This window comes from Rosa chinensis, chromosome 2 (assembly GCF_002994745.2).
Source record: "Rosa chinensis cultivar Old Blush chromosome 2, RchiOBHm-V2, whole genome shotgun sequence".
NCBI lineage: Eukaryota > Viridiplantae > Streptophyta > Magnoliopsida > Rosales > Rosaceae > Rosa > Rosa chinensis.
The window spans coordinates 59,341,322-59,356,023 of record NC_037089.1 but is presented as its reverse complement, the minus strand read 5'-3'; the positions used below and the strand labels follow the sequence as shown (position 1 = coordinate 59,356,023).

At 37.3% G+C, this 14,702-nt stretch overlaps 2 long non-coding RNA genes across 5 annotated transcripts; one reads left to right on the top strand and one right to left on the bottom strand.

The window, feature by feature from the left end:
* Positions 1-1,993: 1,993 nt before the first annotated feature.
* LOC121051747 lies at positions 1,994-2,871 on the top strand. The gene is made up of 2 exons (XR_005806792.1): positions 1,994-2,544; positions 2,639-2,871. It is a non-coding gene; the product is annotated as an uncharacterized LOC121051747 (long non-coding RNA).
* Positions 2,872-4,246: 1,375 nt separating this feature from the next.
* On the bottom strand, positions 4,247-14,109 carry LOC112185642. Of its 4 annotated transcripts, XR_005806833.1 has the most exons (8): positions 9,215-9,737; positions 8,381-8,490; positions 8,150-8,215; positions 7,499-7,681; positions 7,306-7,374; positions 6,860-6,912; positions 5,250-5,378; positions 4,247-4,564 (listed from the first exon to the last, which is right to left on the bottom strand). It is a non-coding gene; the product is annotated as an uncharacterized LOC112185642 (long non-coding RNA). The 4 variants fall into 4 exon arrangements; XR_002930362.2 differs by lacking the exon at positions 9,215-9,737 and adding an exon at positions 14,097-14,109 and having other exon boundaries at positions 7,499-8,215; XR_002930365.2 differs by having other exon boundaries at positions 7,499-8,215; positions 8,381-8,543; positions 9,215-9,739.
* Between the last annotated feature and the right edge of the window lie 593 nt (positions 14,110-14,702).

Genomic DNA, 14,702 nt, shown 5'->3' with positions numbered 1-14,702 from the left:
TATGTCCTTAAATGGCAGACGAATGGTATGTAATGACCTATTCTGGTTTGTGATGAATATATTACTTCACCCCTGGGGCTTGACTAAAAAAAAGTAACAAAAAGACTTAAAAAAAAAAAAATTAGAATCATTAAGTATTATGTACTAATTACCCAATTTATATAAATTATGGGTCCATGACCCAAAGCACCAAAATAAGCAAAAGTTACCCCACTTACCCCAGCAATAGATTTTTGTTCTCAGATACACAATTTAAGCTCAAATCACCATTTTGCCCTCAAACTAATTAAAAAATTACCCACTGCCATTCTGTCTCCTCTCTCTCTGGACGCCAATACTCTCTCTCTCTTCCCTGTCCGTCCCCGGCCTGCAAAGCCCAGACGCCAACTCCACCTACTACCAGAGTCGGACCGGCCACCATGGCGTCGTCACCAACTCTCTCTCTCACCCCAGTCGACCTCGACTGCAGTCACCGTCAACAACTGCATCGCCGACCTCGGTCTTCCTGATATCGTTACTCTCTCTCCGGTGAAGGATTAGGTCGGTGACATTAGAGTGGGTTTTTCACAACCGGTGAAGTCCGACCTGGCCACATTGGAGATGGTTTCAACCTTTTCGTAGCCGGTGTAGTCTGATCCCAGTCACCGCAAAGCCTATTGCGGCGTTTCGATTCGATGAGCAACATCACCACCACCTCAGGCCAGAGATCAGCGACTGTTTCGGTGTTGGGCTCCGGCGTTGAAGTCGGCGACTACGCTTGTAGTCTCTTCGGAATGGGTGTTCAGGCTAGTGGTTCGAGCAGTTGAAGGTGTTGCGATCACTTTGGTAGCAAACCTGCAGACTGTTGCTACAGTTGAAGGTGAGAGAGATAGGTGGGTGCCCAGATGATTTTCTAGGTGGCCGATCAAATTTTTTTTTTTTAAGTATTGGGATAGAAAAAGAGGGAAAAAAATTTTTGAATGTCTATTGAGAGGCAATAGACGTCTATTGGGGGCAGTAGACGTTTTAAATTGATGTAATCTCCTCGTTTTTTTTCTTTAATCAAAGTTTTATTTGTCAACTTTTAAGAAATAAATGGGTATTAGGGGGTAATAGACATCTATTGGGGGGCATACAGGTTTCTTCAGAGGGCAATAAACCTCTCCGACTCCATATGAGATCTGCAACAACCTCTTTGGAGATTTCCGGTGAGGTTTCATAAACCTCTATTGTCCCCCAATATACGTCGTTTGGGGGCAATAGGCGTCTATTGGGGGGCAATACATGGTGTATTGGGGGACAATAGACGTCCCATCTATTGGGGTGCAATACATGGCTGATAGACATCTATGGGGGGCAGTAGACGTCTATTGGGGGGCAATAGACTATTGGAGAAAATAGACATCTATTGGGGGCCAATATACATCTATTGGGGGCAATAGACCTCTATTGCCCCTCCATTGGGGAGCAATAGACGTTTATTGGGGTAATAAACATGTCCGGCAACCTATGACAGGAATCCGGCTGCCGGTGACCGGAATCCGGCGGCCGGTGACCGGAATCCGGCTGCTGGTGACAGGAATCTGGTGGCCGGTGACCGGATTCCCGCGGTCGGTGATGGGCTCCAGTGAAGTCTCCTATGGTTTCTCTCTCTTCCATTTTCTCTCTCTCTCTCTCTCTCTCCCTCTCTCTCTCTAAGTAACAAAAGGGTGAGGGGTAAAATGGTATTAAAAAAAAGATTAAATACTGCTTACTCCCTATACTTATAGGGTTTCGTCGTTTCAGTCCCTGACCTTCGAATTTCACCTAAAAAGTCCCTGAATTCTCAATTTCCTCCCATTTCGTCCCTGCCGTCAAGCTCCGTCCAAATTGTCAGTTAAATTGCTGATGTGGCATTCCTCACACGCTGAATTGTCTAATTTACCCTCACTTATTATTATTATTATTTTAATTTTTTTTTCTTCTCTCTCTCTTTTTTGTTTTTCTTTTTTTCTTTTTACCTCTTCTTCTTCCATCTCTCTCCTCCTCTGTTTATCCGGGTCGCGTAGGTCTTTGAGGGGGAGGTGGAGAGGGCCGACTAAGGGTTTGGAGTGGAAGATTTCGAGGGTGAGGAAAGAGTCGTGGAGGGAGAAGCAGAAGGGGAGAGCGAAGCGCTCATTCCAGACGGATCGAGTGGAGTTGGAGTCGTCGGATTTGGTGGCGAGGCGGAGGTCGGGGTAGACCCAGAAGATGGCGTAGGGATTGAGGTCGTCGTTCTTCCAGTTGACGTTCTTCATATGCTTGGCAGAGATGATCGTGAAGTCGAGATCGGGAGGCTTTGGCGGCAGAGGGCGAGATAAGGCCATGGTAGTGGTGGTGGTTGTGGCGCTAACTTGTGTGGGTGAAGCGCGTGAAGAGGATGGTGATGCCCGGTTTTAGAGAGCTGGAAGAAATGATATTTCAGATTCTCTCCTCCCCTTAAATTTCAGTTGAAGAAGGAAGAGAGCGAGTCAGAGAGGGAGAGCTCACTCACTGAGTCAACTCGGAAGGAGAAGAAGAAAGATGTTCCAACCCAACAACAACCAGGTGAGTCGTCGCTCTCAAATTTCTCTTCAGTCTGAGAAAATGCGAGAACAAATTGATTAGGTTTATCTAATTCTCACTGTTTCTGTTCTTGAAGAATTTGAAAGAATCGTAGCATTGGGAACATGATAATTCAAATGCAATAATCTCGTCGCCATTGGTTTTTGGCGCGTTGAAATTCGTAGAAGATGAACTTGAATTGTTGTAAACGTTGTTGTAATCTGTAATTTTGTGAATTCTGAGTTGTTTTTTGTGACTGGGTTTTCATGAATTTCCTCTCTTTTGAGCTCTGGAATTTGATTTTTGAGTCGATTTTTGTTTCGAATGAAATGGTAGAAAGTTTGATTATTGAAAGATTGACATGCTGATTTTTATGTATTGGTCAGAATGTGAGGTTTGGAAATTGGACTAGGGTTTTGGGATGATGAAGTTATGCATTTTCACTCTTGGAAGATGTATTACGAATTTGGTGCAGTGTAATTTTCTGTCGAAGTTGTAATTGCCAGATTTAGGTTGTGCTTGGTTGACTCTGAATTTTTTGGTAGACACCGTCACTGTGATAGGAAAAAAAAACGTTTATAGATGAGTTGATACTTGACAGTTGATTGGTTTTGCGTTGAGTAGAGGTTGTTTAGAACTTTGCTTGCTTTTCTGTTTGGTTTGAAGATCCATCAGCACTGATGCAAGTGGATAAAAAAGAAAATAAATAAGTTAAAAAAACCCAGAGGAGGATAGAGAGTTGGAAGAAAAAAAAAACAAGAGAGAGAGAAGAAAATAAATAAATTAAAAAAAAAAACTAAGTGAGGGTAAATTAGACATTTCAGTGGGTGAGGAATGCCACGTCAGCAATTTAACGGACAATTTGGACGGAGCTTGACGGCAGGGACAAAATGGGAGGAAATTGAGAGTTCAGGGACCTTTTAGGTGAAATTCAAAGGTCACACTACTAGAATTTTGTTCATAGACATCGGTTCTGGACCGTTGTTAAACTAATTTTCGACCGATGTCTTAGTGGGTGTAGAGAAAAGTATAGACATCAGTATAAGCGCATTTTCAACCGATGTCCCAGACAGCAACCAACATCGATTCTAAAAAAAAAATCGATGTATAATCGTTATAATCATCATATTTTTGAATGTTAGGTATGTCTAATTCTTCATATTTTCACATTTTATGCTTAAAAAAGTATATGTCGAACAATACCTACTTGAACATTTGCATCGATTTCTATTCCAGAAGCGATGTCCAATACACTTGTAGACATCAGTTCCCATGAGTATTGTTTGTTCGTGGCCATTTTTACATGTAGGTTGCCACATTATTTTCCTAGGAACGATGTCAGTATCTTTATTCTACATCATTTTTTTATTCAGAAATGATGTTTCCTTTAAGACAGAACATCGTTTCCAATTAAGTAAACCGATGTTCAATGGTATTATGTACGTCGGCTATTTTTATTCAAACTGATGTGTTAGTTCATTGAAGACATCGTTTTTGCTTTCCAAAACCGATGTTCACCTTTTGACCACACATCGGTTTGCTCCATGGTAGGTGATTTGTATGTTCATAATAGATTACGGTTTAGTGATTAGAAATCTAGAAATCGATGTGCAGTAGTTTTGATTACATCGGTTTTGAGTTACAATTCGATATATTGATAATCATAGGACATGGATTTCATCTAGTTGCTGGAAAAAGAAATACATTTCTCATCACCCAAAAATTGGAGCTTTCCATTAATTTTCTTTCCAAATTCATGATTCAACATAATTCACAAAATAAAACCCAAAACCTACAAAGGCTAGCTTAGAAACATATTAGCAACCAACTACAAAAGTATGTTCTACACCAAACTTTGCTTCAAAGCAAAAATTAGCCTTACTCAAAATCATGGAAGCCAAAAGTCTTACACCAAACTCTGTATATAATCAGCCACTTCAATGCACACCTCGAGGTATTCTATCCTTGAGAAATACCTCATCCCTCTTTTTTTGTTCCAGGGTTACTTCAGAACTCTCACCATCTGCTAAGCACATAACAACTATTAATCTTCAGCAGAAAACATATTCATTCCCATAAAGAATAACTAGACAATAAATGTAGAGTTCAGAAGATACTGATCAGATAATTTAACCAATGAAAGCTGCCTTGAACAAATAACTTGACTCAGGACCTAAAATTAAAATTAGTTTTGGCTCAACTATCAGAACTCAATTTAAGTTCTCTTTATCTATATCTAGCAGAATAAACCACACAGTATGCATGTGCAATAAATACATATAGAGTGCTACTCTTAAGTCAAATAATTTACTTTAGCATTCCTAATTACAACAACAATATTAAATGACAATGATGTTTAAGCCAGTTATGCTCTTACGTCACAACTCAATTCAGATTACTAGATAACTACTACAAGCTAAGAAGAGGGGGGAAAAAAAAAGTTCAACACTGAACTAATGCCTTCCGTATATGATTCAATGTGAAGAACTAAAGGGTGTCAAATAAATTATCCATGAATATTAGACATCGATCACTAGAAAAGTTGGCCGCGCTTTGCCGCGGAATTTGCTTTTGTTAAGATATAATTTAATAATTATGACTTCATTCTACTAAAATAGCAATGAAGATTGCTTGCATGTAATGCAGGGTTCATTCAAAAATACACACATATTCAAATTACTTGCATTGTTAGAAATTGATAATCAGACCTTTACAGAGGAAAAGCTCATTCCTTGAGAGATAACTCTAAACCCAAAACCACCCGAAGCACGGTAATTATTCTCTCACAATCCAAAGCAGCAACCAGTGGAGGAGCTTATGCCTCACGGGCACAAAAACTGCAAAAAGATGCAAGAATAATGAGAGATAGCACATGACCTACAACCACCTTCAAGCAGTTTATTTCCTCTACTACTCTTGCTATGTTGTAAGGAGAGGGTCAGTTTGGAGGTAGCCTTTTGTTGTTGGTGACTGAAATAGTCACAACAGAGTGACACAACTTTCAACCCTTTAACAGATTCCTAGTAGCAACAGTAACATAAATTTTTTTTGTTTTTTGTTTTCTTGTTAGCAGACCTTTAAAACTGAAAGCATGTGTTAAAAGCAAAACTGATTTTAATTTATCTTAAGGTCCCTGAAACATGAAGCAAAGGTCCGCCACTCAAAATGCAAGTTTAATGCATTTAGTCATGACAGTGGTAGTATGCTCATTTCAATATTGTCATGCTTACTGGTAACTTTTTTCCATCAAACTGATGATTAATTGACCCCTGTTTTCAAATAAATTCATCTAAAAGCAGTTTTTTTTTTTTTTTTTTAAACGAAACATTAACAATGGGGATTTAGAGATAGGATCTTTGCTGGGTAAAGGAAGGCCCTTAGTCTATTAAAGGTTGGTTTAGCTGGGTGAAGAGGCTCTTCTGAATCTAGGTAGGTCCTATGCTCCATTCGTATTTGAGAGTTCACTTGAGCATCTCAAACACAATAGTGGCACTGCTTATAAGTTCAAACCTTTCACACACAGAATAATAATCACACCAGCTTTTCATCCACCTGGAAAGCTTTTAATTTCCATTTATTTGTTTTTCCCTCTATATACAAAAAGTGGATTACATTTCTACATTTCAATGAGGCGAACCCAATAAGAAAAGTTTGCTAACCTATATCAAAACCCAATAGGAAACCGTAATAAATTTCAGTATTTCACCAACAAATTTTGCCTCTACAAATCCTTTCAGAGTTTTAACCTGCTCCGAAAACCTTTTTCCAACCATCAGCTTACTGTAATTTAATTTTCATTTGGATCATCTAAGATCTATGATGATATAAGATGTGCAACCAATACACAATTAAACTAAAACCATAACAATCATTATTAACTTAACTTGGAACAGAAAGTCATAAAATTGCACTCATTATTGTATAATTTTCATTCGCATGATTCATATATTTACTATTTCAGTCTGCCAAAAACAATTCAGTTGGAAGCAAAATAGATGCCAAAATATCTATGTTTTACAAAACGCAACCAAACTATCAATTAAAGAGCAGACATTAAAATTTCATTTAGGTCAAAACCAAATTTCAATACTAATAAACAAAAACAAAGCCTGAAACTTCCAATCTAATCCCTCCTCAAGCGATATAGACGAATCCAAAAAAAGGTATGAAACTGTAAAAGAGCCACCTTCATGTTCTTCTTTTGGTTTATCATTTTCAAAACCCAGTAACGATTTTGATGAATAGAAACGTGGGTTTTGACATAAATAATTAGACCAAACAAAAATGAGGTGCTCGGAGCAATCAGGAAGGAACTCACCAAATACAAACCGTATATATCCTCTGCTTCAATCACCCGCCCTTGGGCAACAACTGACAAAGAATAAATGAAACAAATTAGAAATCATGGTAGAACAATTCAAAACAAACCCAGACCCAGGTCCCTAATCTTTCCTCCTTGAAATCTTAGAATATATAAAGATGAATTTTATATGATACAATACCAGTATCTGAAGAAAAGATTCTTGTACCTCAAAGGTTAAATTAATATAAAAGCACTGCTAATTTGGTTTATAAAACTTTCAAATATACATCCAGGTGAATAAATAGTCTGTACTAACTGTAAAGAATGGAAACAGATAAAAACTTTTAAATTGCAGTATCTTATCATTGCTGTAAGGTAGAACCATTACTTGTTATTGTGTAAATATTTCAAAACCAAAACTGATAAAACTATTGTAAAAATTATGTATCTATAAAATTTACCTTCTGCAACCACATTATGAATATTTGATGCTGCACTAACTCCAACACCAGCAGTTTGTTCATGGAACACTATAACAAAATTTTAAGCAATATCAATTAGTGTATATATGCAGAAGGAACAACAATTTTTGCTAAAACCATTTATATAAATTAACATTTTTAAATACATAAGATACATGTACATGTTTTCCACCTCTTTGAGTTAACTGGACGATCCTCATTCCCACCAAAACACAAATGATCAGATTCAGTTCTTCTTACAGCAGAGTTTTGAGCAGTACAAATTTGTTGAATCTTTCTTGATTATCACGACTTTCAACATCATACTCTCTTAATATTCTCTTTGTTCCTCTCGAAATACCTTTTGATGCCATCACTGTATTTAAACATGTAATCATCTTAACTTTCATAAAAATCAAAAATCAACTACATATAAATTAACTTGACATATAAATTCCACATTACATTTTAAATTTACAATTATAGTCTCTCTAACGAAACCATCAAAGAGGAAAACTCCCTACCCTTCCATCATTTAAAATTTTTCTATGAAAAAGTAACTCATGACTTGTTGCAATTGAGAGAAATCAAAGTATTAGTAGTTAATAAAGGATTGATATACAAAAGGAGCACAATTTACGACAGGATTCTCTAGAAAATAGTTAAATAGATAACCATGAGGGAGTTCGATGCCCAGACCACATGTGAGAATACGACGGGATTCTCTGTAAAAACACATTTCAAATCAAACCCACCAAACACAATCCACCACCAACCCCAAAGCTACAATCTTTGATTGAATGTCCAACATGGGATTTCATCACAAACGAAAATATCAACTGACCCAAGTAGACCAAGCAAGAAGAACCAACAGATAATAGATAAAGTGATCGGAGGCCGGTCTGTTGATCTGCCAAGAGCACAAAAACAAAGAAAGGAATCAACTTTGTAACACTTGCTGCCATCAATTCTCTATTTAAACTGCTTCAATGTTTCTGGGTTTCTAACAGATATAGCCTCGAATACCATCAACTTTTCTCCAAAAAAGATACATATGTTGAACCAGAAACCATACCTGACATCTTAATCGAGTTCAGAGAAGAGTAGTTGAATATTTTGACCTGAAAATTTCAGTCACAGAAGGCAAATCCACAGCAATGTCTAGAATATGCATGTCACCATGTACTGTCAGAAATGTAAGCAACTGAGTTGGGATTCACATTTAGACATGGTTCCATCTTCATTACACAAAATAGAAGTGAAGTGAAGTAACAGACTTTATTACTTAGTAGGACAGAAAAATAAAATATAACCAAACGTGGATAGATCTAAAGCAGCTAAAGTTTTCCCTAAATAATCCGAAACACAGACCCCGATTCCTCACAACTAATCCCTAGATTCATTCTCGTCATTCCCAAATCACCACCTTCCACAGACTCCACTCTCCCTGTTCCCCAACCAAAAACTCTGTTTTGGATTTTCTAAGCAAGCAAAAGGTTCATTTTCATTTTCAGTTTCAGTTTCAGTTTTACTTAAGAAATTTACAAGTAAACAATCAAAATAGCAACATACATGAAAAAAAAATAAAAACGAAAAAACAATCCAACTTTTTTCCAGTACCAAACCAAAGCTTTAGCAAATTTTATTCTTTTCTTAGAAATTAGAACTGACAACTCAAAGCCCAAGCTTCATTCACCAGATGTAGATCCATCGGAAAAAAGAATCTGAATGCATACCATTTCAGCTACTAAAATCTCCAAGTACGATCCACAAATAAGAAACTTAGCTACCTATCCCTCTAATACAGTTTCTCTACAACCGAATGATTCCAAACAAATCCGAAATCGGAAATCGAAAGATCCAGTTCACCATAAAGCTTAAAAGAAAAGCGAAGGATCACGAAGCTTACCCTTTCTACCGGCGAGCTTACGCTTTTCCCTGCAGAAGACCCTATAAACCTTGTCCTTTAACGAGCTCGGCGAAACGCTTTCGAGGGCGAGCAATTTTGGGGCAATTGATGCGGCAATTTTGGGGCTGAAGAAGGATTTTCCGTGCTTGGTTGAGATGGATCTGGGGTGGAGGTTTTGAATCGATGAGGCGGAGATAGTTCCCAAGAATCGAGACTCGCCGGTGGTCTCTGTGGGGGTGTTCTTCGCGTTCATTGTTTCTGAGACGAAGAAGGAGAAAGGAGGAGGGGGCTAAGGTTGAGGTCGGAGGCGGAGGCGGATGCGGAGAAAGGCGGAGGAGGCTGGGTCCGGGTCTGAGCTAGAGAATGGAGGAGGAGGTCAAGTTTGGGGTCGGGTTGAGAATGGAGATCGAGTTTGGGAGGAGATCTGTTTTGGGGTGAGCTCAGAATGAAGGAGTCGAGCGAGAGTTGGGGTCGGGTTTTTGATCTGTTTCAGTTTTGGGGTCGGGCGCAATTTTTTCTAAGTGTGAAAGTTTTCCCCGCTTCTTCATTTCACTTAAAAACTTAGCGCTTTTTGCAAAAATAGGTTCCCGCAAATTTTCGAACAAAATTTTTAACACCAGTCATTTTAAGAACCGATGTTAAATTGTTAATACTATACATTTAAATCGGTATTTTCGTAAAACGATGTTAGATTACTTTTTTACATCATGGGCAAGTCTGACCGATTTAAAACATGCGATGTCTAATAACATAATTCTAGTAGTGTCAGGGACTGAAACGATGAAACCCTATAAGTATAGGGAGTAAACAGTAATTAACTCTAAAAAAAATTAAAACAAAAAAAAAAATCTTAATAGGGTATTAGGGAAGACTCCCTTAGAGTGTATTGGGTAAGAGAGAATTAAAAAAAAACTTAATAGGGTAAGTGGAAAAAAAATCCCTAGAAATGGGGTAAATAGACAAAAACCCAAAGAAATATGAAAATGTTGATTAGCTTTAGAATATCTTCAATTAATTCCCATTGATTAGGTTTAGAATATCTTATTCAATTATTTAATTATTATTAAATTTAATCAGGTGTGTTGGAGTTGCTAAATTTAACATTATTATTCTCTATACTATCATGTTTTATATCTCAACTTCCCCTTCAAGTTTTAAATTCTAGTTCCGCCCTTGCAAAACATGCTGACCATAGTTCCTTTAACTGCGTAGTTAGTATGTGTTTGAGATTATATCAGCATCAGTGGTGTTCACCTGGTCAGTTGTTGACCAAAGAATGTATGCTCAACAACCCTTAGATTTACATCTAAGGGTGGAAAACAAAACACCTCAACTTAATAATAATTCTCTCTGTCCTTGGATTTACATCCAATGGTGGTTGAGCATTATTTTCTTGGTCAATAAGTGACCAGGTGAACATTTTCGATATCAGCACAAAAGTAGATACTTGTGGATATCATCTCTTTTCCTTTTGGCCAATTGTGGATATGATCTTTGGACATATTATTGAATCACGTGCATATATAAATTTGAATGGTGCTAGATTAATTAAAAATAATTGTACTGCGGAGAAGATGGAAACGTGATACATTATCTATTGATCCTAAATATGTGAAGAACAAAAAACCCTAATTTTATTACCACTTGAGCTCAAAAGTTGCCTCTTCAACTTGTTTTGAATTGATTAACGACATAGCTGAATATTTATTGTATACTGCAGTCTTTCCATCTTTAGTACGAAAAGGACCCTTAAGTTCTACACACTTTAAGTAATGCCGCCAATATTTGTTGTGAGAATCTCTGCAACAGGAGGGCTTTATTCCTCTTTCCGTTAATATCCTGTATAAAAACTGAAATATTGCATGAAATTAAACCATCAAAATTGAAACGTGCATACTCAACCAAATTATTCAAATTACATGAACAAAATATTAGCAAACTAATACCTTTATAAAACTGCTGTTAGGATCAGTGTCCTGCCGCGGAACCCATATCATGGTCGGATGACAACCCCAAAGTAAGCCATCAATAAAACTATAGAGAGAAACCTGATCTGAAATTTCAAATCCCCTCCTCCCTACTCTCTCACCCAGATCTTGATCCTTCCGGATCTAGATTGACAGTTGAAGAGCTGAGGGAGGCCACAATAGCAAAGACTTCGACTGGTTTTCCTTCCATCTACATTGTTCAAAGTCTTCCTCAAGCTTTTTCAGCTTTCTCTCACCCTTGTGGTGATTTTGTACCCTCTGTGGTGTATTACCTGGCTATGTCCAGCACGGGAGGACCTTATTCCTCGTTTTTTCTCTTTTCTTCTTCTCACTGTCAGACGATCCCTCACATTTCTAGATCAAGAATCAACCAACCACACAACAGATCGCGTCTCTCCATCTTCAACCTCCAAGAGGATTCTTATGGCTGCAATTACGAAGTGCTAGTCACTTACCTAGGCCAGTATGGGTGCTCACGCATGGGTTTTTCATCCCCCATTCTCCATTGTTACTGCTCTTGTTCTGGTTCTATGCTTTGGATCTCTGATCCTGTTCGACAGCCATGGCTTCTTCTTCGTCTTGATGGTAGAGGAAATTATGTTGTTATGAGGGATTCCATCCTTTTGGTTGTTATTTATCTTTTGATTTGTGTATTGGGACTTGGATGGCATCGGTTCACCATTACCGAATTTTTGGTTGCTCTGTTTAAGGCTTTACTTCGACGAAGGCTCGTGGCTGGCGGCGGTGCGGTTTGGATGGCAGTAGCTAGGGTTTTAGTAGTGGGCTGGGTCTCTTATTGGGTCTATGCTTTAGTTGTTATTGTTTTAAGGATTAATTTCCTAATACTAGCTCCTGTAGAGCTCAGGAGGGAATTAATTTTCCTTTTTAGTTTATTGTCTGTTTGGGCCTGTCCAACAGACTGGTTGTGTGTTTCTAGTTTCAGCCCATTGGGCTAGCTTTGGGGCAGCTTAATTGATCCCTTTTTCCTGCCAAAAAAAAAAAGAAAAAGTAAGCCATCAATAAGAGATGTATAATCTAATGAATATGATGAGCTAGTGTTTAGTGTTGTAGAGAATTGAATAATTGTAATGTATTCATCTCACCATGAGGTTTATATAGGGTTACATCATGAATACAAAAGGCAATACATAATAGCTATACTAATCAATCGCACATTACAAGTATGTCAATCACATACATTACGAGTCTGTCAATCGCATACATTACAAGTCTGTCAATCGCATACATTAAGCAATACCTATTGCATGAATAGTCATTATCATTTACAACACTCCTCCTTAGATATTCCATGTCAATAGTGTTGCCTCTGCTATGCGCTTCTAAGTTGTCTCGTCAAAAACCTTGCCAAGTAATAAAAACCCTGTGGGAAAAAACAACCTTGGTAGAAGGAGAAAAAGAGCACAACGTGCGTGAATGTGGAGTACTCGACATCCTTCCACACTCCCCCTTGTGCCGCTCAAACTCGGTGGTGACGTTTTGATCGTTGCCTCACTAAAAACCTTGCCAGGTAACAAAAACCCTGTGGGACAAAAATAACCCTGGTCGAAGGGCAAAAAGAGCACAACACGTTCTTCACTCTTCGAGATCGAACATGTTGACATCATACCTCCCCCTGATGTCAAGTCTCCCTCTGATTTCTACAATTATGGGAGTTCGGATAACTTTCTTATTTCGATACTCTTCACATGTTTCTCGAAGGTGGATTTAGGTAACAACTTGGTAAACAAGTCTACTACATTATCCTCTGAACAGATTTGATTCACTTCAATTTAGAAGTGTTTGTTGTTGCTGATTGTAAAAGAACTTAGGCGATATATGCTTGGTGTTGTCGCCCTTGATGAAACCTAACTTCATTTGCTCAATACAAGCTACATTATCTTCATAAATGCATGTAGGTTCATCTGATGCGCTAAAAGCAAGCGCATAATTTAACCCTGAAATATCGTTAGTAGTATAAGCAAATAGGGATCGTTCTATTCCGGGGATTGAGGGTACACCTGTCATTGTCAAACAATTAAACAATTAAAATTAAAACAAAGTATAATATTCACAAAGATATTCACAAGTAAAAACATTATTTACGAAAAAGGGGGGATTTTGTTTTTGGTTTTTTCGAAAATAAAACTAAGTTAATAATTAAAATGCAAAAACATAAAAATACAAATGGAGTGAGAGAACAAAGATCAAAAACCGAAACATATGATTAAAATTGATTCAAACCCTAATATTGTTCATCTAAGTCATGAGAGAGGAGTTGATCATGTGAATCATTCGAAAGCAAATGAATTCCCATTTTTTTTACTTTTCAATGCTAATTAACCTAAGCGAAAGCACCTAGATTAATCCTATTAAACATGCAATCAAACCCTAGAAAGCTAGTCAATCATGTCATGTTTAACGCATTACACATAGAGAAATGCTATCAACTCAAGTGTACAACTTAGTATGGAAAAGTCCACCTAATTGCAATCCTCTTTAATTAAATTCGGTCTTTGCACAAAACCTTTACTACTTTGATTCAAGTTTACACAAAACGAAAAGTCGATTTCATGTTCTTAAACCTAGCACCATTCATATCAAAACCCTACGTGTTTGCAACCACATAAGATTAAAATACAAAAGTTATCTATAACGCAAATTTAATTAAACAAACTCACATAAGCAACTCTCGAATCACAATATATGAATCTGAAAATTCTCAATTAATCATAAAGCAACATAAAAATCAACATATAGAAATCACAACTTTATCTCAAAACATATAAACGGGCTTTAAACTTTGCCCTTAACATTATTTGTTAACTAGAATTCATAGTTCTACAAATCTAAACAAAGAAAACCAAAAGAAATTACAAGGAAAAAGATAAAATTACACCATGAAGGGAGTGGATGATGAAGAGCTTGAGACATTGATCTTGAATCTTTAAAGCAAGACTTCACTATCACGGCACAAGGTGGATGATGACAGCTAGGAGGCTTCATGGCTTCTTCTTCTCTTCTTCTCTTTGCTTAAAAATGCAGAAACTTAAAACTAGATAATGGAGAGAAAAATGGAAACGAAATGGAGAGACAAAGAAGATGAGATGGATGAAGGAATATGTTTTAGAATGAGAGGAGAAGGTGTTTATATAGGGAAGAAAAAGAAGAGTGAAATGATGAGTGGAAGAAAAATAATGAAAGTGGAGTATGAAAGTGATTTGTAGAATATGGAAAAGAAAGAGAAATGATGAAATGAAAGAAAAGCATGAAGGTGCAGCAACATAGAAGTGATGATGATCTATTAAAGAGATTGTAGAAAAAATATATCCAAGGAAAAAGAGAAAAGCATCTAGCTTTCTTCATGTGGGTGGGAAACATGAATATGTGGTGTTGAGCTGTTTTCAGGTCAGTTTCTGCCCCTTTATTCCTTCAATTATTTCTCCATCAAAACTTCATATTGGGCCTCCGATTTCTTCATATCAAATGTTCCTCTATGAGTG